We start from the raw sequence: 12,925 nt of genomic DNA on the forward strand, positions 1-12,925 counted from the left end.
GCAAATAAATTCTATTCCCTATGGAGAATTTCATAGAGCACGCCGCAACTGTAGTAAGGATATTGATTTCATTAAAAATGCTAAGGATATTGAAGTAAGATTCTTGAATAGGGGATATGATAAAGATACAATCAATAGAGCGAAAAGACGAGCAAATCAATTAAATAGAAACGACACTTTAAAAACATATCATAACCCAGATGATAAACAAGAACATCAAGTGAGAATGATAACTAATTTCCACCCTTGGTCTCATAAAGTGTTCAATATACTCAAACGTCATTGGAAACTTCTGACATCAGATTCAGATCTTAGCAAAATATTGACTAACCACCCTAGTCTTGCTTATCGGAAAGGTTTAACTATTCGGAATATGGTTAGCCCTAGTTATCCAAAGAAAAATGTGGCTACTATGTCCTGGCTTCAAAGTAGAAATCTGGGTTTCCATAAGTGTGGAGACTGCAGCATGTGCAAACATGCTTTATCTGGAATAAAAGAATTTACATATAATGGATCCAGAAAATTTCACATAACCGAGTATATTAATTGCAATACTAAGTATGTGATTTATGTTATTATCTGCAAATGTTCTATGATTTATGTGGGTAGTACAGTTAGAAATCTCAAAACTCGTATTGCAGAACATTTCAGAGCGTTGAAAAATATGGATGATAGATACCCAATAGTCCACCATGCTTTAGAATGCTCAGAGCAGAAACAACAACAGAGCTTTAAATTTCATGCATTGGAATCGGTATCAAGTGATATTAGAGGTGGTAACCGAGAACTAAAGCTGCGTCAGACTGAAGCTCGTTGGATTTTGAGGTTGCATGCGGTAAAGATGGGAATTAATATTGAAAATGAATTACAGTACTTCTTGGGTACATAACTTTATGTTAGTATTCCAATTATTCCCATTAATGCCAGTTATAGGTTATGAAGTTGAATTCAAACTGTTATTACTGTATTTATATTGTGGAATTTCTTGGAGATTTACGATGTATTCCTCTCCTTATGCCTTACCTAGTTTTACTAGATGACTGTATATTCTCGTATGAATTTTCAGCAATATACATAGGCTGATTATGTTTGATCATATTGTTAAATTGAACAAGTATTGTATACTAATTGAACTTTGTACATTAATGTATGCCTTTTCTCACAGAGTTCTTACTATGGTGGGGTCGTTTTGGTTTCTGTTACTTATTCTTTAACTTTTCTTTCCCCGATGGGTTCTATTACTGTTATTTTCCTTCATTATTGAATTAACTTTGGCTACTGCCTTTTTTTCTTCATTTATTGAATTTACTTTAGCTAGAAATTTTACCCAGTAGACGAAGGGTAACTTTTATTTGAGGTCAGTTTAGTAATAGATATTACTACTAATAACTTTCTAACCACGCGAGGGGCTTTTTAGCCTTTGTAAGATGGCGCGTATTTTGATTCTTTTTCATAGTATGTTGATCCCAATCTAAGATGGCGCTTAAACTTAGACGCCCTGGTGAAAAGCAAACGATTTAGAGTGCTGATTTTGGTTCGATAGTCGCCTATTAGAACCTACCTTTACTTACAGGCTTTACTCCATGAAGTCTTTACTTTTTTTCGGTTTACAGATTTCTCTTGACTAAATTTCATTTTCACTTTAATATGGCGCCTATTTTTGGCGTATTTCCATAATTACATAGTCCGTCATCTGAAGGGCTATATATTCCCACACCAACATGGCGCCCATTGCAGACGCCGAAACACAACACGAGTGGTCAAGATACTGGACCCTTCCTTTGACTTCCAGGTAATTACGAGTAGAAACGTATGATGACAATTGTATACGGTCTTTGTGTCTAGTTGTATTTTGAGCGTGAGACTTGGCTATTTGAATAATATTAGCTCTATGATTACAGAATGTTTTAAATAGCGCGTCATGAAGTTGGCACATTAGCTACATGGTCTTGTGGTGCTTTGTTATTTGATTAGGAATATTACTGGATAGTTTTATTTATTAGTGTTTCCTTTACGATTTTTTCTGTAGAGAAAGGCAGTCATTTAACGTTCGTATACCGGCTGACAGCCTGGGAAAATTAGTTTACTTTTTGTTTTAGGTTACTTGAATGATACTTAGAACTGAATAAGTTGCATCGACAGAATTTGAATATTTATGAATACCATTGGATTGGAGCCATCAGTCTGAAGTTTGATTGGTACGTTTCTAATAATTTCTTACTTAGGTCTATAACTTGTTAACGTTACTAGGATTCAACATTATGAAATATTAACTTTACCTGCAGGTCGCGATCGTTTGTCCTTGGCTCCTGGACTTATAATATTTGTAGACTGATAACACCAATTTTGGTGAGTTCTTTGTAATATATACATCTCACTGGTGTTTTGCTTCACTTTATTGGCAGTTTACTTTCATCTGGCTTTGTTTGGTATTAGATAAATTGCTTTTATGTGCTTGGATTAAGCACAGGCCTCTATCTTTACTTGTTTCCTTTTCTCTTAGTTCTTCTTTACTTATCCTTATTTTACTAGACTATACATATGCTCAGATGACCTTATTTAATTCTACAACTATATATACTATGTTCACCGGGTCTTCTCTCTCTTTATAATCTGCACCTCCTTTCTGTAGTTTCCCCTTTTCTTCTTCTATACACATTTTGATAATTCTAGACTTTTGTTGACTTTATACTTTATAATTTTTGCTCCGACTACTATGTTTTACCTATTAGGTTTTGTGCAGCTTAATTAGTTGCATATCTTGCCTTTAGTGCGTGATATTATAATGTCTATATACTTTCTGTAGTCATATTAAGCAAACTCTTTATGAAATTCGGTTATCTCTTTGTCTCCAGCCCTGATGAAGTCCGTGACCTATTAAAGTCAGGACGAAACACGTGTTGGCTGGCAGTGGGCTTGTAACGAAGAAGTCTCTCTCAAGAAATAAAGACAAAATACGAACACCTGGAATTTAATTTGAGATATTTCATTTTGATTTGCATCAGCATTTTTATATGATTGTTGACTTTTATAAACCCTATTGCTCGGTTTCCAAATTTGTTTATGGTTGAGGTTAACTTTGTTAGCCTATATTACGATGTTGGTGGTCGTCGTATTGTTAACCTAGTAGCAAGGGTTTGTATAGATAGACAGAATTAACAAATCATTTCTCTGCGCAAATTGTCCCTACCACTGAGGGTTTTGTTGTTAGTAAACCAAGTTCAAGCCTAATCGTAGCAATAGGAGCAGCGCGATTCAAATTACATATTTGGCGCCAAGTCCGTCCCTCCACGTTCTCAAATTTATCCCACTCTTGTGCATCTATTGTTTCACAAGCATAGCTCAATGTTGGTGGTATCTTTATTTTATAGACTGATAAAATGTGTGTGAAGTGTCTTTTCCCGTGGTGTGTATACAAATGATTGATTGCAAAGGCCTGTGAAATTGCCTTGCCTTTACAATGATCCATGTGATTGCTACCGGAACACCTATTTGTAAAGATTTTTTCTAAATATGGATAAAACTTTACTAATTCCAGTTTCTCATTTCCCAAGAACCCAAGAACCATTGCAAGTTTTTTCTAACATTATATCCCCGATAACTAAAAATCATAACTTTACTTTAAATAGCATTCTTCTGTATACCTAATCAACTCAGCAAGGCATCTTTGAAGTCCAATTGGGGTTAAATCCATTATTATGGCATCATCTGCATTTAGCAGACAGCTCAATTTTACATTTTCTAATTTAGGGGAATGCCCTTTGCTGAGCCCCACTCTTCTTGGCAAATCATTAATGTAAATAGAAAAAAGAAGAGGGGCCAAAAGACACCCTTGCTTCAACCCATTATTAGTTTCTATTTTTCTCGAAAGACCCTGTGTTCCCCCTAATAAAACCTGCATCCAAGTAGAGGAGTGAAGTGTAATAACCAATCGTAATAAATGCCCTGGTATCCCCATGGTGACCAATTTTCTCCACAACGTCTCCCGATCTACCCGGTCGAATGCCGTAGAGAAATCTATAAAAGCTGCATATAACGGCATTCCCCGGCTCATTGGATATTTTTCAGTTAATGTTTGCAAGGCGTTGATATTATCCAATGTATCACTGTTTTTGCAAAATCCTGTTTGTTCTAAGAGAATAAGATAATTTCCAAATGTCCAATCTTGCAGATGGGCAAGGATGCTCTTCACAAATAATGTGCCAGTTGCATCCAGGAGAGAGATCTGTCTAAAACTGGCAGGGGAATTTTTGGGACCCTTTTTGTATAGTGCAACAATTATACTTCCCTTCCAGGATTGTGGGATGTCACCATGGGTATAACAATGGACAAACAGTGGATGTAAAAATTTTGTCCACGCTTCACCATCCTGTTTTATTATGGCTATTGGTACATCATCTGGGCCCATCGCACTAGAGTATCTTGCCCCTTTAATATAACCCTCTATTTCAGAGCATGTTGGTGCTCCATATGCGCTCCCCACGGACGGGGCAGAGCCAACATCTTGATTCCACCCAACTGCGGAATTTAAAGCATACAGCTGGGAAATATACATCGACCATTCTGCATCTGGAATCAAATTGGGCTTTGACTTGTCTCTCCTATCGCAAAATTTTGCTATCAGCACCCAATATTTCCTGGTGTCACCGGATTGAGCAACCTCTTGAAGTTTAACCCAATTTGAGTCTTCGACCCTTCTATGTTCCGATACCATTTTCCTTTTCCATACCTGTTTCAGTCTGGTTAATTGCCCTTTGCCTTGGTATTGTAGGCAGCCTAAACTGTTCTCTAATTAAAGCATTAATTTCCCGATTAAATGTTTTGGTTTCCCATGATATAGTTACTGATGGCACAGAACTGTGAGCTTGCTTTTTTCTTCCAAAAGTTCTAATTGCAGCCAAGATTCCTTCAAACCTGTCTATAGGGGTTTCTTGAGTACAAATAAAAGCAATATTTTCAAAGACTCTCTTAAAACTTGGGAGCACATTATTTGACCAACAAGTGTGCCCATTACTGCAATTATATAAAACATTTTCATACCTATGATTCCAGAGTTCAGGCTTCTCGATTTCTTTATCAACATTAACAGCCGAAATTCTATGATCACTCATGCTTGTTGTAAGTACCTTAAATTGTGTACATACACTAAAAATTGGTAAGATACCACCATGTAATCAATTAATAAGTGACCATATGGGCCCCGATAAGTATATGAAGCTAGGAAATTTTCTGGGAATCTGCCATTTAACATTAGTAGGTCAAACATTCTCAAAGTATGCAGAAGTAACAGGCCTCGTACATCTGATCTTAAATGATGGGGCAGTACAGAATCTCGAATGGACCATACTTTCTCCAAATAAAGGTTTGAAAAAGACATGACTGCACCGTTGGATAATTTGGCATTAAAATTACACCCACCATCGTTATCCGCGAGCATTCTTCAATGCTACTTATCCTTTGCACATAAGTACAGATTGAATCAACCAGTGAGTTGGATGCTTCCCCTGGAGGAATATACACGTTTACCAGTAAAAGAAAAACAGCTTGCCCTGATTTATCTTCACCAATCCTCAACTTCACTCCCATACAACACTTTGAGGGATGATTGTAAATCACAGGATCCCATCTCATGGCACAGCTAAGTAAAATAGCTAAACCACCACTAGCATGCCCTTTTACAGAAGATTTTGCTGCACAACAATATACATAAACATTTTCAAAATGAAAATCCCCACCCTTCCAGGTTTCCTGGAGGCAAATTATTTTAGGGTCATATTCTAATAATGATTTAAGCTTACAGTTAGGTTTTCTTGCACCCACTAAATTCCAGGATAGGATTCTTCCCAATTGGCTAACCCACAATAAGGGCATTTTTGTTCTCACTTTTGACACATTTAGGGTACCGGCCACCCAGCTCCACTGAGCCATCTCATCCTCCACAATGGGACTACTGGGCCTTTGGACTTGGAGACCAATAATGTTAATATCTCTATTTCCTAGATTTCTCCCTACTGTTATTTAAATGTCTTTAGGGTTCATAGGGATTATAACACCCATGGGAGTGGAGAACCCGCTACCTGGCACCTGGTGGGTCTTTCTAAACTTTCGGACGAAACTGGGCAAGGGTAGGGTTCACACTAGAGAGCACGTCTATTCCTCTCTTCCTAAAGGACTCTACATTAGCTAATACTAACATTGAAACTACCCCTGACGTGAATGTAGCTCTAGGACTTGGAGGGGTACTCCTCAGGTCTAAGTAGACCAACTCAAGGTCTTTGCTTGTTACCGATCCCAAGTCCTTTATTTCTGATAGCTACTGAAGAAGGGTGCCTCTATTCAGTAACATTGAGTCAGTGTTGAACAGAGAAACAAAGAGCAAAGTGCTGTTCACTTGCCCGACACCCGGCCCTGTATGCCCTATGGGCCTTTTACCAATCAGCCCCAAGACCGATCCCCTCTCTGACCTAACCCTCTTGCTGCTACAAACTGTGATTAAGTCCCCCTCCTCAACTTTCCTCTGGCCGGGATCAAACCATACTGGAAAAGTATCCCATCCACAAGGAAGAAGAGGGGCACCTCCGCTAACTAAACCCTGTTCTAATAAAGAGACATATGAATTTGTCAATACGTTTCCTGGTGTAGGGTCTCTACTTATTTCTATTTAGCTAGATTAATGTTGTGGGGAAGACTCTGATTCTCAATGTCACCCATGTTGACTTTAGGAGTCCCTCTTTCTTCCTGACCCTCTTGGCTCCGCGGCTTAATCACCACCGAGTTCAAGCAGGTCGGCTGATTACCGTTATCTAGCCCTGCTTTATGACCAACATTCAATATAGATTGCCCCAAGGACCCAGGAACCTTCCTACTTGTTTGTGATTTTGTACTATTTGACTCCTCAATTACGGAAGGGAACCGCAGTTTTTTCTGTTTCCGTTTTGGGATACGTTGAATCCTGTTCTTCTTACGCCTCCAACCCTGTCGGGTGTTACTTTCTCTCGGTGGGCGACCTCTCCTTAGGGTGCAGTGACTAAAGTATTATCAGTCTCTTCAGTTAACTGTGATTTAATCGAGGGACCTATCCCGCGTGAGTTGTTTGAGATACTTTTTTTTAAAATAGGGTATACCCGTAATGGGGACGGAACCGGGGTTACTTTTAAATTTAAATTTCCCCCTTGACTAGAGGATGGGAACTCTCTATATGTTGCTTAACTGGGGATGAACTTAACAGGGGGCTACCTCTGGGAGGTACAACTATAAAATGCTCCTTCATTTCCTGCTCCTCTATCTTAATTCCTCTTTTAGACACCCGTTACATGCCTGGCATGAGCAACAAGCTGCATCAGGGACCTTTTGCTAATTTATTTGTTGCTTGATTAACCTGATTAAGTTCTTGGATCCCCATTAAAATAGGAGATTGAACTTCCAATATATGATCAGAATTTACCGTGCTTTTTTCTAACAAAGATAAAATTGATGAGAGAATTCTCTCCAATGCATAAAAAATCTCTACGGTACCCCCGTATATTCTCGACTGAGTTCATTAATTTATCTGCCCCCCCTATCCAGAAATGCTGCTGATGTCCCAGCATCGGACAATTCTAATGAATGAACATGTGAAAAACTAGTGGGGGTACTACTATACAGGGCGGGCATATGCGAGTGACCAGCTAATAAAACCGGAGACATTCTCGATTCCAGGTTCAGATCCTTGGTACTTGTTTTTCTCAAGTACACCTTCAAGTCTTTTTTTTCCAGTGGTATAGCAATGGGTAGGGTATAGACCTCCATTTTTGCCAGTACAGGGCTGTGATCTATAAACTGTGGCACCTGTAACACCTGCTCACTCAAAGTCTTCAAAGAAGGACCAGCATTATATTCGATAATACTTCTTGGAGTGGTTTGGGAATTATCAAACAGGAATACCAACCCTCCCAATGGTGATAATTATGATTCCTTTCTATCCAAGTTCTCATTTGGAAAGACTTCTACTTTGCTCAGATCTGTTTCCATCTTACTGTCCACCCCTCCTGCTTGTAAAGCAATTCCACGAAGTGGCTGTGTAAATGTCGACAACTGAATGTTTTCGCCTTTGTTCTGATGGTGAATAATTACGGCGGGATAAGGGGCCACTTTAAACTCTGGGAGAGGGGACTGAACGCCCTGCTCATTCTACATGGGTGTCCATCTCCTGGACTTCCAGGACCTCCTTTTCCTCTTCCTTTGCCACCTTACCATGTTTGGAGCACCTTACACCCTTTGTGAGCATTGACATCACTGATGGGTAAGTTTTCAGATGTGAGAGGTGTTCCCTATATCTCCTCCACCGGATAGTTTTTTGGAGTTTAAGGGTGTCTACGATTGTCCGTGGAGCGACTTGCTGAGATTGCTGATGGCCCTGACAGTTCTGTAACTGATTCTACTGTTGCATTTGAGCGCAAGTGCCTGGATGGCATTACAAAATACACTATTATAGTCTATTGTAATCCCACTGGGTTTTTTGGGTCACTGGCACTGGCTCTAAGCAGGCAGACAGGCAGGCATGTAGGCAGGTAAGGCAGGTAATCAAGTAGGCAGGAGATCAGGCAGGAGAAGTGATGGACAGGGAGCCTGGTTCTCTGCTCCTCTGCAAAGCCGCTACTTTCTCCACTGGCTCCACAGGCTCTCTTAAGAGAGAATCAGCCTCACACCGCTCACAGCCGCTCCCGCAGTCACTAGCCGCACCCGGTGTAAGTTACTATGACTCAGCGGGCTGCGTGAGGGAAGTGGCGGTAGAGAGGTCAGTGTCCTCAGCTGGGAAAGTGCTGGAAAGTGCTGCTCAGAGCTGACTGCCGAAAGGCACAGGCACACAATGCTCAGTGCCTCTTAATGCCTCTCAATGCCTGCTCCTTGCTCCCAATCTTTCACTTTTCTCCGCAGCTACGGGGCTGCAGGAAGCCCCAGGAGCAGCGGGGGTCTTTACGGGACTTGACGAGGCAAGAAAGGTGAGACAAGGGAACAGGAAAACAGGAAAACAGTGAAGAGCAGTGCGTATCCCACCTCCTCACGCTCACTCACACCCAGGATGAAGCTTCAGGAGGCGTTTACCACTAAAAGCCTGGAATGGATCTTGCACACCGCTGCAGCGCAGACACCAATGCCTGCTTCCTCACCGCTTCGCTCCGGTCACTCCAAACTCGAGGCTGCTCTATGTCAATGTTCAATGCAGTGAACACTGACCCCCACCTGACCCTGCCTAGGCACTCCTTACGCCCCCACTACAGGGGTACACCTGGCCCGCACCAGGCTGCACCGTGGCTGATGGGTGCAGCTGCCACCGGCGGGCAGACAGAGAAATGCCGCCACTCTGCTCAGCTACGTTCGCTGTGACGGGGGCCTGGGGCAGGAGATGAAAGCCGCCTTGAGTGAGGTCCGCAGGGTCCATGTGGAGAGACCGCTGAGATAGATGTGCGGCCACCTCTGCAGGAAGGGCTCGATCTGGAGGGCACGGACCCAGCCACGGGTTGCTTGCCACAGCTCTGACGCTCCAACACTTCCCTGAACCGGAACCGGAAATCAGATGTCACTTCCTGTGATGTAAGTGGGGGTGGTCAAAGGCCAAATCTACGCACATTTTATGCTGAGTTCCAGACCTTGGCCCTTGCTTCTAGTTTGGGCCCAACCTCTCCTGCCCAAGTCACCAGTTTTGCCAAAGCTTGTGGGTGAGGTAGGAGAGCTCATGTGCACTGGGGGACGAAGGTAAACATAGCCCCGGGGAGTTGGCGGTCCCGGGGCTGATTGAGGGGCAGAAGCCCCCCCAGGGATTGATTTTTTAATTTAATGCCCTGGGGAGGTTTTGTTATGTTATATTGTTTATAAAGCGCACAGCTGCCCCAGGAAAGGGGCATCCCGGCGCTAATAGCAGCTAATAGAAGGACCAAAAATACAAAGTTACCTACAGTGAGGGGAAGAGATGTCTTAATTGCCTTACGGAGTGCCAAGTAATTGGTCAAGCCGCGGATTGACAGTGGGAGAGTGTTCCACAGTTTGGCTGCCAGTGTGCGGAAGGAACGCCCACCAGCCCATACTCTTCTTACCCTAGGAACAACCGCCAAATGTTGGCCCATGTAACGAAGTTGGCAGGAGGGAGTATAAGGCGAGAGCAGGGTGACCTAAATACCAGGAGAAGAAGAGTTCAAGATTTTAAAAGCGATGCAAAGGGACTTAGGGGTTGGGGTCCCCAGGGCTGCAAGGGGGCCTCGAACCCCCCCTGCATTCAATGATTAAGCCCTATGGGACCCCCTGAGCTGGCCTAGGGGCCAGGGTGTTTCTACCCTTCCCCCTCTCTTCATTTTGAATATTTATTTACCTTTTTCCTTGTGACTCGGATCAGTTGAGTCACAAGATGGCTGCCAACTCTTCCTGGTTTGAAGTGTTGGCAGCCAATCAGATCTCAGGCACGAGATAGGGAGGATCCACGGATTCTCCGGGCCCATGTTTGGATATTTGAGAAATATTTAAATTTCTCAGGAACTACTGAATGGATTTACACCATTTATCAAAAAGAGTGCTTTCTGAACCAAGAGCTACCTTTCTGCCAAATTTGGTGTAATTCTGTTTAGCAGTTCTGGCTGTAGCTGTGTCTAAAGTTTCCTATGGAAATTAAAATGGAGAAAACATGTTTTGGGACCCCACCTTTTTCTCAGCCGCCGCTTGGCGAATTTCCCCCAAAACCTCCAATACATCAGCTGACCCGACCGCCCCATTAGTTTTAAAAATTTCACGAAGATTCATCAAACGGCACCAAAGATATTCGGTTTTTGAATAGAAACAAGGTCTAAAGTATAACTAACTACTGGCTGCCACCAGTAGGTAAATATATTTTTCCAAACTCCCGTCCCCTCAGGAGTGCGATAGTAATCTGTGACATTTGTTTGGAAATTAATTTAACCATCAGAACCGCCGCAAAGAATTGGCAAACCTGCCAACAGGAGTTGGGACATTACAAAATGTCAAGTAGTGGTTACTAAACCAGCGCTTTCTGGTATGTGCCGAGAAAAGCGGCGGGACAAGGGCTGCTGTTAAGGACAATTCTGTTTGTAAATGATGACAGAGTGCAGGCTAGTTCACAGTGTTCTATTTCTTCAATTTGCCCTTTGCAGCATTGACTGAGAATCATCAATTTGTGCATGCAAAAGCGCTCAAGGGATCAACTTGTGCTTCATTATACACACTGTGATGGTGGACATGTAATTCAACTAGTGAAGAGGAAATGTTGTCTGCTTTATATGGCCATGAATTACTGTCCAATGGGCAGGTGAACTCTGTTATTTAATGAGATACAAACTCAAACCTGTTTTTTTTATTTCCAGAATTGAAAAAGGCGAATGTGTCGATAAGTAATTTCTGGTCATAATAAAATCATATGTGGTACCCGAGAGTGCTCCTGTTCCATTGTGGACATTTGTTCGGACGTTTGTTGGAAAAACTATATATATATATGTGTATATTGTCATCATAGGTTTGAGTCAGGAGAGGTTGTGTAATGCTTCTTACCAGTTTGGGCACTTGCCCAAGAGTATGTTGTTGAAGTATATGCTTCCAAAGTGTTTCCCAGATCCTACTTTGTTAGAAAGGAAATGATAATGTCCAGGTGGCTTGTTTTTATATAAAAATGTATTTGAAAAAATGAATAAAAAAGGGTATAAATTCTAAAAATGTAAATATATATAAAAAATAGATATACCATTTGGATATGAATATTTTGAGCCAGTTTAATAGATTGCATGTACAATGAGGGGGACATGTTAGCAACCGATGTTGTTTCTTCTATGTCTACTTATGCTGTACCTATAAATTTGAAAAAATCTAACAACAAAAATGACTTTGAAAAAGGCTGGGACCAGCCAAAATGCGTCAGGATGGACTTTGCTGCGTGAAAAACCAATAAATAATTTGCTGCTTAGCGGGAGTGCCCACTTTTTACTCTTTTTGAGGGTGCTGTGAAGAAAGATATAGACTGGGGCCGTCCATTTGTGGTGCACCCACACGAAGGTGGATGAGATCTCTTGTACACTGAGTTTTTGAGAAATCAGCAGCATTGCGGGTTTAAGCGATCCCCACTGCCGCAACCTTCCGGCTGTGCCCTGCAACCGGACCGTGGCTTGGAAACACGCCAGGATTGAGGCGGGTTCTAATCAAACCGGAGCACTTGCACACTTTACTTTTTGCTGGAGAAAGGTAGCGGGAAGCTATTTTGAGCCATTATTAACTTTGCAGCAGTGTTTGTAGTTTTGATCAATAGCATGCTCTTGGAACGACACAGCAAGCAGCAATGACATCACAGAATGCGACGCTGTCCGGCATTGAGTTGGACCGGAAACGCTTGGAGAAAGCCAAGCTCGTCTTCAGTGATATCGAGGGAGCAATCAGCAGTACCGGTGGAGGAGCACCATCAGGAGACCCAGGTACGCTGACCTTGAAAGGAAAGCTATTCAAATTAGAAAAATTGGCCAAAAAAGAAAGAAGTGGATGGTGGGAGCTGACCTCATCGATTAAATATTTAGAGGTAAAATTAGTGCCACGAGTACTAAGAATTTTTACTGTGCCTACCTATGAAGTCCCACATCCAGGGCTTTTAGAAGAATGGACAATGTTCACAGCTAAGACAAGTGCTGGAATGATAGAAATCTTGGTGAAATAAGCTGAGTTGGATCTGGACAAGATAAGAGAAGAACTGAAACGCTTACGTGAGGAAATAGATAAGGAGGAGAACTCCAATTTTGTTAAGGAATTTACAAAGAAGTTGGTAGAACTACTAAGGAGATACAAAAATGAAGTGAAACAACAGAAATTTCAAAGAGACAAAAAAGATTACATGGAAGGGCGTATCTTGACATTCACCAAAAGATATGACACCAGCAGAAAGGGATTGCTTCAAGAGGATGTA

This window comes from Triturus cristatus, chromosome 4_1 (assembly GCF_964204655.1).
Source record: "Triturus cristatus chromosome 4_1, aTriCri1.1, whole genome shotgun sequence".
Classification (NCBI taxonomy): Eukaryota; Metazoa; Chordata; class Amphibia; order Caudata; family Salamandridae; genus Triturus; species Triturus cristatus.